Genomic DNA, 14,200 nt, shown 5'->3' with positions numbered 1-14,200 from the left:
TCACTACTTTAAAAAAAGGAGGGGGGTAGAGCAAGGAAAGCCCTCGAGCAGAGGACCAAAGGGAAGACACATGCACCTTTGTTCTATAGAAGCGCCAGAAAGGCGAGCAATCGCCTCACTTGTCGGCGTGGACACGACCGCAGGCTGCCAGGGGAGACCAGCCGGCCCGCCCCCGGCCCCGCGGGCACGCTCCAGGCCCCCCCACCCGCCCGCCGGCCCCCGGCCCCCGGCCCCCGGCCCCGCGGGCACGCTCCAGGCCCCCCCACCCGGCCCCCGGCCCCCGGCCCCCGGCCCCGCGGGCACGCTCCAGGCCCCCCCACCCGTCCCCCGGCCCCCGGCCCCCGGCCCCGCGGGCACGCTCCAGGCCCTCCCACCCGTCCCCCGGCCCCCGGCCCCCGGCCCCGCGGGCACGCTCCAGGCCCCCCCACCCGTCCCCCGGCCTCCGGCCCCCGGCCCCGCGGGCACGCTCCAGGCCCCCCCACCCGCCCCCCGGCCCCCGGCCCCCGGCCCCCGGCCCCGCGGGTACGCTCCAGGCCCTCCCACCCGTCCCCCGGCCCCCGGCCCCCGGCCCCGCGGGCACGCTCCAGGCCCCCCCACCCGTCCCCCGTCCCCCGGCCCCCGGCCCCGCGGGCACGCTCCAGGCCCCCCCACTCGCCCCCCGGCCCCCGGCCCCCGGCCCCGCGGGTACGCTCCAGGCCCCTCGGCCCCCGGCCCCCGGCCCCGCGGGTACGTTCCAGGCCCCTCGGCCCCCGGCCCCCGGCCCCGCGGGCACGCTCCAGGCCCCCCGCCCCAGGCCCCGCGGGCACGCCCCGGGCCCCCCGCCCCCCGTCCCGCGGGCACGCTCCGGGCCCCCCGCCGCCCGTCCCGCGGGCACGCTCCGGGCCCCCCGCCCCCCTGTCCCGCGGGCACGCTCCGGGCCCCCCGCCCCCCTGTCCCGCGGGCACGCTCCGGGCCCCCCGCCCCCGGCCCCGCGGGCACGCCCCGGGCCCCCCGGCCCCTGCCCCGCGGGCACGCTCCAGGCCCCCCCGCCCCCTGTCCCGCGGGCACGCCCCGGGCCCCCCCGCCCCCTGTCCCGCGGGCACGCCCCGGGCCTCCCGCCCCCTGTCCCGCGGGCACGCTCCGGGCCCCCCCGCCCCCTGTCCCGCGGGCACGCCCCGGGCCCCCCGGCCCCTGCCCCGCGGGCACGCTCCAGGCCCCCCGCCCCCTGTCCCGCGGGCACGCCCCGGGCCCCCCGGCCCCTGCCCCGCGGGCACGCTCCAGGCCCCCCGCCCCCTGTCCCGCGGGCACGCCCCGGGCCCCCCGCCCCCGGCCCCGCGGGCACGCTCCGGGCCCCCCGGCCCCTGCCCCGCGGGCACGCTCCAGGCCCCCCGCCCCCGGCCCCGCGGGCACGCTCCAGGCCTCCCGCCCCCTGTCCCGCGGGCACGCCCCGGGCCGGGGCGCGGAGGGGAAGGTGCTGGTGGAAGGTGCTCTGGCTCCGTTTTCCTGGAGCCGAGGCACCTCGTCGCCCTGTCAAGTAGAGCAAACGAGATTGCCCAGGAGTGAGGAGAGCCGAGCGGAGCCTGTGCCCACCGGGTGCCGGGCCTGCCCCAAGGCCCCCGGCTCCTAAGAAGGAAAAGGGAACGCGCAGGGATCGGTAAATCTCTCTCTCCGCGGTCCCGCCGCCCACGCGAGCGGCCCCTCCTTGGCCCCGCGGGGGCTCCTTTCCACGGGCCGCGCGGAGCCACGAGCCCTTGGCGCTCGGTGAGCGCCGTCAGTGACGCCCTGTCGAACGCTCCACGGTAAGGCACGGCCGGACGCCGGGGCGCGGGGCGCGGGGCACGGCCTCCTGCAGGCAGGGCACCCCGCGGGGAAAGCGGGGAGGCCGGCCCCCCACCGGGCCAGGCCGGGGCTGCGCGGGTCTCCTCACGCGAGGACGGGGTCCCTGTTTAGAGCCAGCGTGGGCCCCTGGCCATCACATAGCATCTCTCATTCCAGGCTTCGAGGACATGACTAGATGAACCTTTGAAGCCTCTGCGGGTTTTGAAATATGCCCTTTTGTTTGGTATTCATTTCTTTGGAAAGCAACTTGGAAAGTGGAGGAAGGAAAAATCTCCCTCTGTGGCACCTCGCTGTTTGCCTGTTTTTTTCTTAAGATGTTATTTATTTATTTCTTCCCCACACTCCTCCCCCTCGTTTACGCTCGCCATGGGCTCTCGTGTCTGCTTGTCGGGTGCTCACCTTCTCATTTTTTTAGGAGGCATTGGGAACTGAATCCGAGACCTCCCATATGGGGGGGGGGTGCGCATTGGCTTGAGTCATCTCTGCTTCCCACTTGTTGCATCTCTCATTGTGTTTCCTCTCTGTGTGTCTTTGTCACATCATCTTGTTGTTTCAGCTCATCACACCTGCCCGTGGCATCAGCTCGCTGTCCCGCTGGTCTTCTTTAGGAGGCACCTGGAACTGAACTTGGGACCTCCTATTTGGTAGGCAGGCACCCAACTGCTTGAGCCATGATTGGCTTTTGACTGGAAAGGGAATGGCCCCTGCCACTTGGTGCCATAAGCCTGGTTCTGCCAAAGAGCAGATTCCCTGATTCCCTGATTCAGTGACCTCCATAGCAGGTGTTAAAAGAAGGGAAATCCACCTGAGAGAAGGTGACACTGAGGCCCATGGCACTGTGTGGAATGTTCTTCTCCCTACTCTTTGCATGCCTGGTTTCTCCACATCCTTTAGGTATCAGTTGAAAAGCGCCTCTGAGGAGTAAATTTGCCAACTGCCCATTTCCTGTGAGCCCCTGCATGTTACTCTCCACCACAGACCTGATGGCTTTCCCAGCAGACTTGTTGCAACGTGCAGCCATTTCAGTCATCATTCTTCAGTTTCTTCACTGTCTTTACTGAATGTAATTTCCATGAGGGCCAGGAAGATCTACTTTGTTCTCCCTTGTGTTCCCAGCATGCAGATGTGCCTGCACATGGCAAATGCTAAATAAATACTGGTTCTATGAGTGGATGACTGAGGTACTACAAAAGACTGTGCACTAAGCAAGATAAGCTGTAAATTGCAAATTGCAGGTCTAATGTTAGAAGTCTTTGTAGGAGCAGGTGTAGCTCAGTGGTTGAGCACCTGCTTCCCACATATGACGTCCCAGACTCAATCCCCCCTACTTCCTATAAATAAATAAATAAATAAATAGTGTTTGTAACCGCAATGAGATACCACTTCACACCACTAGGATGGCTGTCGTCACCAAAAAAATCAGACAACTGCAAGTGTTGGCAAGGAGACACTTGAACTCTTACACCGCTGGTGGCAATGTGGTATGTGTATATATGTGGGTTATAATTTAACTTAAAAAAATTTTTAGGGCAGCGGACTTGGCCCAGTAGTTAGGGCATCCATCTACCACATGGGAGGTCCACGGTTCAAATCCCGCGCCTCCGTGACCCGTGTGCAGCTGGCCCATGTGCAGTGCTGATGCGCGCAAGAAGTGCCGTGCCATGCAGGGGTGTCCCCCACGTAGGGGAGCCCCACGCGCAAGGAGTGTGCCCCGTAAGGAGAGCCGCCCAGTGTGAAAGAAAGTGCAGCCTGCCCAGGAATGGCACTGCACACACGGAGAGCTGACACAGCAAGATGACGCAACAAAAAGAAACACAGATTCCCGTGCCGCTGACAACAACAGAAGCGGACAAAGAAGACGCAGCAAATAGACACAGAGAGCAGACAACCAAGGCAAGGGGGTAAGGGAAGGGAAATAAATAAATAAATAAATCTTTAAAAAAATTTTTTTAGTTTGGTGATGTATACACAACATAGTTCCCATTTTAACCACTTTCAAGTATGCAACTTGGTGATGTTAATTACATTCAGTGTTGTGCTACCATCACCAGGGAATGTTGTTTTTCTCGCCTCTTCTTCACCCCTTTGGTGAAGGAAGGAGTCCTTCCCTGGGGTTCTGGAGATGACTGAACACTTGACACCCAATATTGGGCAGATAAGATTGGCAGCACTTTTTGATCACAGAGACTCAAAGCCCTGGGGAGAGGACACAGCATACCATGCAAAGCCACGCGGGGCTGCACTCAGGTGCAGAGGGCCGGGGAGAATGTGGGAAATGGACATTGTAATAACAGGAGGATGGGGTGCCCCCTAGTTCCCACAGTAGCATGGGAAGATTCTGTGGGCTGGCAGAGAACCAATGCCCACGAGTCAGGGGTAAGCAGGCACCGTGCCTAGTCCACCCAGTGAGGAGGGTTGTTTGGTCAGGGAGTTTATCCTTGGGAGCAGAGTGGCAAGGAAACTTGCAGTCAGGCCAGTCAAAACCCTCCTGATTTTCTCCAGGTGTCAAGGCAATACAAAATATAAAGCCTTAATATAAATCCGAAATTGTTCAGCTGCTATGGAAAACAGTTCAGTAATTCCTTAAAATATTCAACATAGAGTTACCCTATGATCCAGAAATTCTACTCCTAGGTATTTATCCAAGAGAAACGAAAGCATTGTGCTAATTAGCAGAAGCCAAACATACAAGGCCACATATCATATGATTCCATCTGTGTGGAATGTCCATATAGGCAAAAAGAGACAAAGTAGATGAGTGGTTTCCAGGCGCCGGGGAGTGACTGCTAATGGGTACAATTTTCTTCGAGGGATGATGAAAATGTTCTGGAATTAGATAGTGCTGATGGCTGTATGATCTGGTGACTATACTAAAAACCCCTGAATAGTGTACTTTTAAAAGGTGAATCTTATGTCATGAAAATTACATCTCAATTTTAAAAATGCTTTTAATGCAAAAAGAAAAATGCTAAAAAAAAAAAAAAAGGAGAAAATTTTAAAAAAAGAATTTCAATGTAGAGTAAAACCATTCAGGGCTTTTCTTTGTTGTTGGTAAAAATCCCATTACTGCCACAATTAAACGGAAACATGATTGAACTAAAGAGGTGTGGTTGAAGAGGGGAAGGACCTTCCTTATAAAAGCAATTGTCATATGACTTCACTCAAGAACCTTGGGAAGCGGAGTCAGGCCAGAGGAGGACCTCCTGAAGAAGAGCAGAGACATGGCAGAACTCTTCAAGAAGCAAGCAGATGTCCTTTCTGTCAGACCTACTTTGAGAAACCAATATACTTAAAACGTGGATATGTCTGCTGCCATCACTGCATCAATTCCCTGCAGAAGGAACCCCACCAGGGGAGTTTTTTGTGTCCTTTCTGCTCAGTGGATTCTCAGAAGGATGACATTAGGACAAATTGTCAGCTTGGGAAGCCGGTTTCCAAAATCAAGGAACTGGAATCCTACCTGAGGTCAGCTCTGTAGATGAACCCAAGGATGCTGAAATTCCAAGTGGATGTGACCTTGGAACTTGACACTGCCCATAACCACCTCATTTCTGATGACAGGAATCTGCTGTGGACATGACAATTGTGCTTCAAGAAGAGCGCAATGAATGGATAAATAAAATACGGTCTGCACTGAGAAATTCAACTACGGGATTTGTGTCCTGGGCTCCTCTTGGCTCACTTTGGCTGACATTACTGGGAGGTGGACGTGGGAACAAGAAGAGAATGGTCCCTGGGCATTTGCATGGACTCTTCAGTGAGAAGGGAACATCTTCACGTCTTCAGAACTTGGATTCTGATCCTGAACTTGAGAAAAGGAAAACATTCCTCTGCCAGCACTAAACCAAGGACTGTTCCATGTTAAATCCCCAGTTCCACCGAGTGGGGATGTTCCTGGATTTAGATAGTGGAAACATTACTTTTTGTAACATTAGTCATGGGTCCCATATTTTTACATTTATCAAGATTTCAGCTTCTGAGCCATTGCGGCCAATCTTTGCTCCTGAAACTCCAGGAAATGATGATCAAAGCTTCTTGAATGTCTGTTCTCCAATGTTTCCAAGTATCTCAATTTCCCAGCACAACCAAAAAAAATAGACCCATAATGACAAGACAACAAAATAAATTTGTTGGATATTACATTATGCTTATATCTATGGCTTTTCTCCTTTTTCCACACACTGTACAGAGGACTAGAAAAATGTGGAACATTTTATGAATCACAAACACAAACATTTAATTAGAATATAATTTGCATTTCAAACATTTAATGTAACAGTCCAACTCATTGGATTTTACATTTATGTTTTAGTTCTGATAGTATATCTTGAACTCTCAGATACATTTGAGATGTTTTTCTTTTCCTGTAGATTGTCTTCACTAGTTATGTAGGTTTTGAATTATTAAACACTTGGATGTGGGGGGAAGGAAGTGCTCACAGTGGGTGAGAGCCCAGGGCTGGAGATGGTGCTGAATGCGGTCTTAGGTAAGTAGAATGCACCAGCATCCTGCCACTCCCTCAGAGAATGTGACTGTGTAGACAAAATGTCGCCAATGAAAGTCATATGATTATCATAAGGATGGTCATAAAAATACTGCTCTCTGTTCTTTTTTGGCATGTAAATATGCTTATATATGATTTGTCCTTCTTCAAAGCTCATTTAGCCATCATTTTTTGATTCTATAAAGGTAGCCCCTTTAAGAACTGTGTTAAGAATCAACTATTGAGCACAACATTTATGAACATAATTAACAGCACTGATTATATATTTGAATGTCATTAAAAGGGGAAATTTTAGGTTATAACTAGAATAAAAATATGAAAAAACAACCCATAATACTCAACAACGCAGTGAACCCTAATATAAACTATGGACTGTAGTTAATAGTACAACTACAATATTCTTTCATCAGTTTTAATAATGACACCACAATAATGCAAAGTGGAAATATAGGGGAAGTATGTGGGAACTCTACATTTTCTGCATGATTTCTCTGTAAGCCTACAACTTCACTAATAACAAAATTTATATTTAAAAAGTCAGTTACTGTATGTCCAGTTACTGTATATCCATCACATGTCTTTTTTTCCCTTGTTTTGTCTACCTCTTCCTCTCCAGAAGAAAATCTTTGATGTAATGTCATGGGAAGCACTATATAGTTTCATTCACCGTGAGTCCAATTTTAACCACAAAGCCAGACTTCCTTCTTATCACCACTTCCCTCTTGACACATGCACTGGCTGCTCCTGGTTTTGTTTCCTGTTGCTCACACCTACTTCTCCAGCAGCTGGTCTGTCAGTGGTAGCCAAGGACCCATTGGGAGGAAGATACGCTCTGGGCACATGAGAACCCACAAAAAAAATAAACAGAAATAAGTCTTAAATAGCAGATGAGACTGTTCTAAAGCTAGAGTGTCTAAAGAATGACACCATTTGACCAAGGTATCAATACTGAGTGAGCCACCCATTGATAAAGTAGAGTTCAACAAGTCCAGTTGGGCAAACTTGCTGGAAAAAAATAAAACCATTTATTGTTTTAGACACATGAGTTTAAACTCCTGAATAAGCTGGTTATATATAGAAGCTGACATGGAGCAAACACAGGTTTTGAATCATAAAATGCCAAGATATAACCCACATATACTTCCTTTTTTCAGTCCTGTCTTTTTGACTGACCAACAAGCAAAGAAATGCCAAATGGCTTTGGTCATTGTAGTAACAGAAGAGCCAGCTTTTCCTGGGAAGTTCCAAGGGAGCTGCCTTAGTTTGACAGGGCTGCTTTGGCAAATACCACACAAACAGCAAGTTGACCTACACAACAAGCATTTATTGTCTCATGGTTAGAAGTCTAACATCAAGATATCAGCAAGGGCATGTTTTCTCCTAGGTAGGTAGTGGTCTGTTGTTGGAAGTCCTCCATCGCATGACCATCCCTCTCTCCTCTCTCACTTCTTCCAGTTTCCACTGACTTCTGGCTTCTTCTGACTGACTGCATCAGAGTTTTCTCTCTTTATAAAGTGTGAGTTTGAATTTTGTGAATCTCAGAAAGGATTATGTTCTTGAACTGATCCATTCCTTTGGATGTAGGACCCTTTGCTTGCATTAAATTCAGTTAAGAGAACTTTGATTAGATCACTTGATTAGATAGCTTTAGGGCTTTTGATTGGACTACATCAGTACTAGGTTAGGTCTCTGCCTTCTGCTGGATCTTATATAAACTGAGAACACACAGAGAGAAAGAAGAGACAGAGAAAGGGAGCTCTGGCATTTTGACCTTGCCATGTGAGAGAGAAAGGACTTCAGGTTCTCCTATAGCTGCAGAAAGACAGAGAAGCACCAAGAGGCTCAGGGAGATGAAGCCCAGGGAGAGATGACTGATCACCTACAGCTGAGGTTAATTAAAAAATAGGGAAACTGGCAGATCCACCATCTTGCCTCACCAGATGGCAAGACTCCAGGATCTGCTAGCAGCCGACATTTGGTGACAAGGCATCTTTGATGAAGCTTTGATTTGGGTATTTTCACAGCCTCAGAACTGAATAAATTCCCTTAATAAAAGCCAACCTATTTCTGATATTTTTGCATTGGCAATCTTTTGCCAACTAAGACATAAGGTGTGATGATTTGAAGCTGTATGTACCCCAGAAAAGTCTGTTCTTTAAGTTCATCCATTCCTGTGGGTGTGGGCTTATTGTAAGCAGAAGCTTTTGATGAGTAGGATCTTAACTAAAAATGTGACCCACCTCATTCAGGGAGGGTCTTAATCCCCTTACTAGAGTCCTTTATAAGAGAATGAAATTCACACAAAGCAAGAGAAAGCCAATGAAACAAGAAGCAGAAAGCAACAAAACCCAGAAGAAGAAGGAGAGACCATCAGACACTACCATGTGCCTTGCCATGTAACAGAGGAGTCCAGGATTGCCAGCAGCTGGTCTTCAGGAAGAAAGCATCATCTTGCTGATGTCTGGGTTTGGACACTTTTATGGCCCCCAAACGGTAAGCTGCTAAGCTAATAAGTTCCCATAGTTAAAGCCAACACAGGTTATGGTATCTGCTTTGAGCAGCTTTAGCAAACTAGAACATAAAGCTTTGAGACATAGGGTTAAGGTCCACCCTGATTCAGTTTGGCCTCATCTAAGAAAGATCTTTGACAGTGCCATTCACAAATGAGTCCACACCTTAACTACTAACAGCATCTTCAAAGTCCTATCTACAAATGGGTTCATACCCACAAGAATGTGGGTTAAGACTCCCCACAGGAGTCACACTGGAAAATCAACATCAGGTGACCCCTGAGGGTGCGTTCACCATGGTTCTGCCACGGCCAAGTCACCCTGGTCAGGAATAGTTGGTCAATTAGCAGATGCCAAAGGAAACCTTCTGTCCTCTGTGCAGCATAATCCCCATGACCCCATTTTATGGCACCACCATTTTGTTACAAGTCTATTATTCCTTTTCAAAAATATAAGTGGACGATATATATCCAGTAATAGAATAAAATTTTATTTTCCTTGGGTCAATCAACACTGAGAGTCTCATGAGGATAAACTAGAAAGCTGAAGTCAGACTGAGAAACCCACCTGAGTCCCCCAAGAGGCTGTTAAGTTGATGGAAGCAGAAGGCAGTTTGTAGCAGGACAGGTTGGGGTTTTGGGAGTGGGTGGACCAGGAGATGTTAGGGAGTCAGGGATGGGTGGACCAGGAGATGCTTAGAGTCAGGAATGGGTGGACCAGGAGATGTTGGGGAGTCAGGGGTGGGTGGGCCAGGAGATGCTGGTGAACACTTGCAGCTGTGTTTTATCAGATCCAGACCATGTGGTGGTACACCTCTGTCCAAGAGACTGGTCAGTCTGCAGTGTCCACCTCTGCTTTTGACCTCTGGAGCAGATGAAGTAAGGCCATCTGTGCAGGCATACGGCCTTGCCTGCATGACTAAGCCTCCCCATAAAAATTCTGGACCCCAAGGCTCAGGTGAGGTTCCCTGGTTGGCAATATTTTGTGCAAGTTGCCACACACCGTTATTAGAAGAATTAAGCCTCGTCCAATTGATTCCACTGGGAGATAACCCCTCGTAGCCCTCCCCTGGTCTCCCCTAGGCTCTGGCATATGAGCCTTTTCTGTTGCTGTACCCTCTCACTTTAATAACCTGTAATTGTGAGTAAAACAGCTTTATCAGTTCTGTGAGTTCTTCTAGCAAATCATTGCACCTGAGAGTGGCCTTGGAGAACCCTGAACACAGGTACAATTGTATAATAAAAGTCCACCATTGTTTTTTTTCTTTAACAATCCATGGTCTCTTCAACATTCAGTTCTGGGAAAGTTTTGCTGACTTATAAAGTCCACACAGTGAGGATTGAGCCTTTCTATATGCATCTTCATGTTCCTCGGAACGACATACGGAGCCTCACACACGCTAGGTACTCATTGAGAGTCAAATGGAAGTGAGATCAAGTTCTGAAAAGAAACTGCAGAAGCATCTGCTACAATCGGAGTTGACTTGCACTGCTCCCTCAGGCTGTCGGCCAGCCCTGCTGAAGTTCTCTTCGGAACGGGACACAGGCTTCAGAGACTCAAGATCATGTGACGCTGAGAAATGTGAGCAGGAGAGAGCTGTGGGCTTTGCTAATCGGATTTTGAATGGCAAAATCTTCTAAAAGGACTCCTCTCTTTGAGCCCTCTGTTCTCTGCCTCAGTGGCTTAGCAGACAGTGCTAAAATCTGGGCAAGGCAGATATGCCTGGACTGACCCCAACTTATTAGGGAACACGCCCTCCCTCCTCCCTCTCCACAAGAGATCTCTGTGTGCAACGTCACACCTTCTGTAATTTCTGAGACATGATGCTTCTGGTTTCTGCTGACCCCAGCCTTCTTCCTGTGATCTTCTCTCATTCCTGGCTTCTGTTTTTTTCTCGATAAAGCCTCCAGGATTATGGATTAAGACCCTCCCTCATTCAGTTGGACCACACCTTAAAAATAACACCTTCAAGAGGTCCTATTTATTGTTACTAAGACAATGGAGAACATCCACAGGAATGTGGGTTAAGATTAAGACTAGTGGGAAACGGACTTGGCCCAGTGGTTAGGGCGTCCGCCTACCACATGGGAGGTCCGCGGTTCAAACCCCGGGCCTCCTTGACCCGTGTGGAGCTGGCCCATGCGCAGTGCTGATGAGCGCAAGGAGTGCCCTGCCACGCAGGGGTGTCCCCCGCGTAGGGGAGCCCCACACGCAAGGAGCTGGCCCCCTAAGGAGAGCCGCCCAGCGTGAAAGAAAGAGCAGCCTGCCCAGGAATGGCGCCGCCCACACTTCCCGTGCCACTGATGACAACAGAAGCGGACAAAGAAACAAGACGCAGCAAACAGACACAGAGAACAGACAACCGGGGGAGGGGAGGGGAGGGGAATGGAATTAAATAAATAAATAAATCTTTAAAAAAAAAAAAAGATTAAGACTAGTGTTTGTTGGGGTGCATAATTCAACCTGCCACAACACTTATCACAACCAGACATTAGAGTACATATTTGTGTATTTATTTATGGCCTTTCCACTAAAAGTAAGCCTGAGGGTGGGGCTTGTTTCCTTTTGTCCACCGCTGAATCCCCAGCATCCTGTGTGAGCCCAAGCCTGCACGCATTTGGAGAGGGCCCCCAAGCCCAAGAAATGGGCTAGCTGTTGGAGGTTATACTTCAAGGAGAAACACGCTCTCTGCATCCCTGCTAAGAAAACAGAATTTGAGAGGAGAGGCACCGCTGTGTGTAAAATAAGAGGTTTTTCCTTCTAGATACAGATGCTAAGAACACAATTCCAGCTTCAGGAAGGGGTTAAAAAAAAAAAGCACCCCTGAGCAGAGTGCTCGCATGCAGGCTCCAGTCTGTTTCTGCCCAGCATCCTTTGGCTGAGTCACGACGCCCCTTGGCTGGCCTCGAAAGCCCTGCTCGGTTTCTCATACGAGTTCAGCCCGCACTGGCAAAGGGAGGCAGGCGCTGTGCGCTGTGCGGCAAATTGCACGCACCATGACTCACCCAATACTGCTGAGAGAAGATGAAAGTTTCTGGGGATGGAAAAACATAGGAAAGGCCACATCATGCAGCCTTCTCTGTGTTCCCTTCTCTGGAAAACTACATTTCGTTTATCCTCACAGTCACTCGACAAAGAGTTCCACCATGCTTCTTCCTGCCATGGAGACATAAAGCCTGAAACCCAAGAGCTCAGCTAGTCCAGCTGCTTGATTGTAGTTGAGGTCCTTCAGTTCCAGGAGGCAGAGGTCACTCACCCAAGTTCATGGAAGATCCAGGGCTAGACTTCGACTCTGCCCCTAGAGAGCTTTCCATGGTGCCCCTTTCACTTGAGAGCAGACACTAGCCTTGTTCATCTCATGGGCACCAAGACAGGGGCTCGAGAATGCAGGAGGAAGGACCAATATGCTGTTTGTATCTGTTACTCTGTGTTCTGCAAAAAGGGCAGTATGACTGTAGATATCATAACCAACATTTTTTAAAAGATTCACTTTATCTTTTTATTAATCCCCCCACCCCACATTGTTTGCACTCACTGTCTGCTCTCTGTGTCTGTTCATTGTGTGCACATCTTCTTTCGAGGAGGCACCAGGAACAAATCCAGGACCTCCCATGTGGGAGGGAGACACCCATTGACTTGACTCCACTCCTGTTCAACATCTTTCTTAAGGTTAGAGAGAGAGGGGAATACAATAGAGAGGTTGTAGAAGGAAGGAGAGGTAGGCCTGGTGTTGCTAAGAAAGCGTACCTTCCTGGGGTCCACACTTTCTAGGCATCCTTGGTTGCTCAGGTATGGATGCTTGATTTTGACAGTGCATGCATAGTTGAATGTTAGGGCTTAACTCAAGCTAACCCAACTCACAAGAGAACAGAAAGCAGTTAAAGAATTTACAGTGACCCCTAGGGACTGGGTATTAGAATCGGCTGATCACCATTCTCTACCTGTGGGAAAATCTAACTGGGAAGCCTCATCCATTAAGTGTGTGACCCTAGAGGGCTGGTCTTAGCCGTAATGCTCTCCGCGTTAGCTTCCCTGGGCTGCTGTAACAAACATCACAAATTGGGTGGCTTAAAGCAACAGAAATCCATGTCTCCACAATTCTGGAGGCTACAAGTCCAAAAGCAAGGTGTCAGCAGGGCCCTGCTCGCTCTGATACCCATGGGCAGAGCCTGCCTTGTCTCTTCCAGCTCTGGTAGTTTGTTGGCAATCCTTGGCGTTCCTTAGTTTGCAGCTCAATCACTCCTGGGTCTACCTCTGGCATTACGTGACCGTCTCTCCTCTGTGACGTCAGCCTGCGTGTCCAAATTTCCCTCATCTAATCACACCAGTCTCATTGGATTAGGCCCCATTCTAATCCAGCTTGGTTTCATTTTAAGTAAGCCATCTTCAAAGACCCTATCTCCAAATAAGGTCACATTCACAGACCAGGCGTTAGGACTTGAACATTTCTTTTTTGGGGGCAGGGGGGATACAACTCAACCCATAACACTGCCGCTCCAGCCCTACCAGAGTGAATGACATCACTGAAAGTTATTGCTTTCTAGAGGGTAAGCACCATGACGGCAGGCATCTTTACCTGTCTCATTTACAGTTATATCTCAAACACCTCAAGTGCTCAATAAATATTTGTTAGAGGAAGGAAGGAAGGGAGGGAGGGAGGAAGGGAGGAGGGAGGGAGGGAGGGAGGAAGGAAGGAAGGGAGGAAGGAAGGAAGGGAGGGCTTGTTTTATTGTCCTATCAGTGTTGACAAGCTAATGTGGACTGCTACAGCCATCTCTGTTAAGAAGACGCAGCTGCCAAGCAGATACTATCTGATGGACAAGTCCATGCCGACTTCCTCTTTTACTGGATGGTACTGAAGACACTGGCAGCACTCTGCAACTTGATCTTCCTTTTACTCTGCAGACCTCCCCTTGGGTTGGCAGGTTCTTTCTTCAAACAAGACACAAGCTAATCGTAACTTTCTTGTTTATACCCACCTCCCAAACCCTCCTCCTGGGGGCTACACCTTGATGCACTGATTGGAAGCAGGTGAGTCAAAACCTCCCCAGCTTCCCATTTGTATTTCATGGGGGTAGTCCTATTCAGCACATGTTGATTCCTCCTTGTTTCCTCTATAAAGGGCAACTGAGTTTCCAAGTTCAAAGTTTCCAATGTACTAGCGAGAGTCTGTAGCAGAGGGAGTCAAGGAAGGAGCAGACAGGTGGGAGGTAAAAGACCCTGTGTCTGCTTCCAGACATGGAGACCCTCTGAGCAACTGGCTCTAGTGCTACCCGTTCCCTCTCTCTTCTGCTTAACATATATGCAAAGCTTTATGGTTTACCAACACACTTGCACATGATCTCTCACTCTTTTTTTTTTTTTTTTT

The 14,200-nt window shown here is 50.2% G+C and overlaps 1 long non-coding RNA gene across 1 annotated transcript; it reads left to right on the top strand.

The window, feature by feature from the left end:
* The first annotated feature begins 1,449 nt into the window (after positions 1 to 1,449).
* On the top strand, positions 1,450 to 2,986 carry LOC131273544 (uncharacterized). The gene is made up of 2 exons (XR_009180799.1): positions 1,450 to 1,778; positions 2,375 to 2,986. It is a non-coding gene; the product is annotated as an uncharacterized lncRNA (long non-coding RNA).
* Positions 2,987 to 14,200: the final 11,214 nt, after the last annotated feature.

This window comes from Dasypus novemcinctus, chromosome 15, assembly GCF_030445035.2.
Source record: "Dasypus novemcinctus isolate mDasNov1 chromosome 15, mDasNov1.1.hap2, whole genome shotgun sequence".
NCBI classification, from domain to species: Eukaryota; Metazoa; Chordata; class Mammalia; order Cingulata; family Dasypodidae; genus Dasypus; species Dasypus novemcinctus.
The sequence above is the reverse complement of the archived record's forward strand: the minus strand, read 5'-3'. Positions and strand labels throughout refer to the sequence as shown.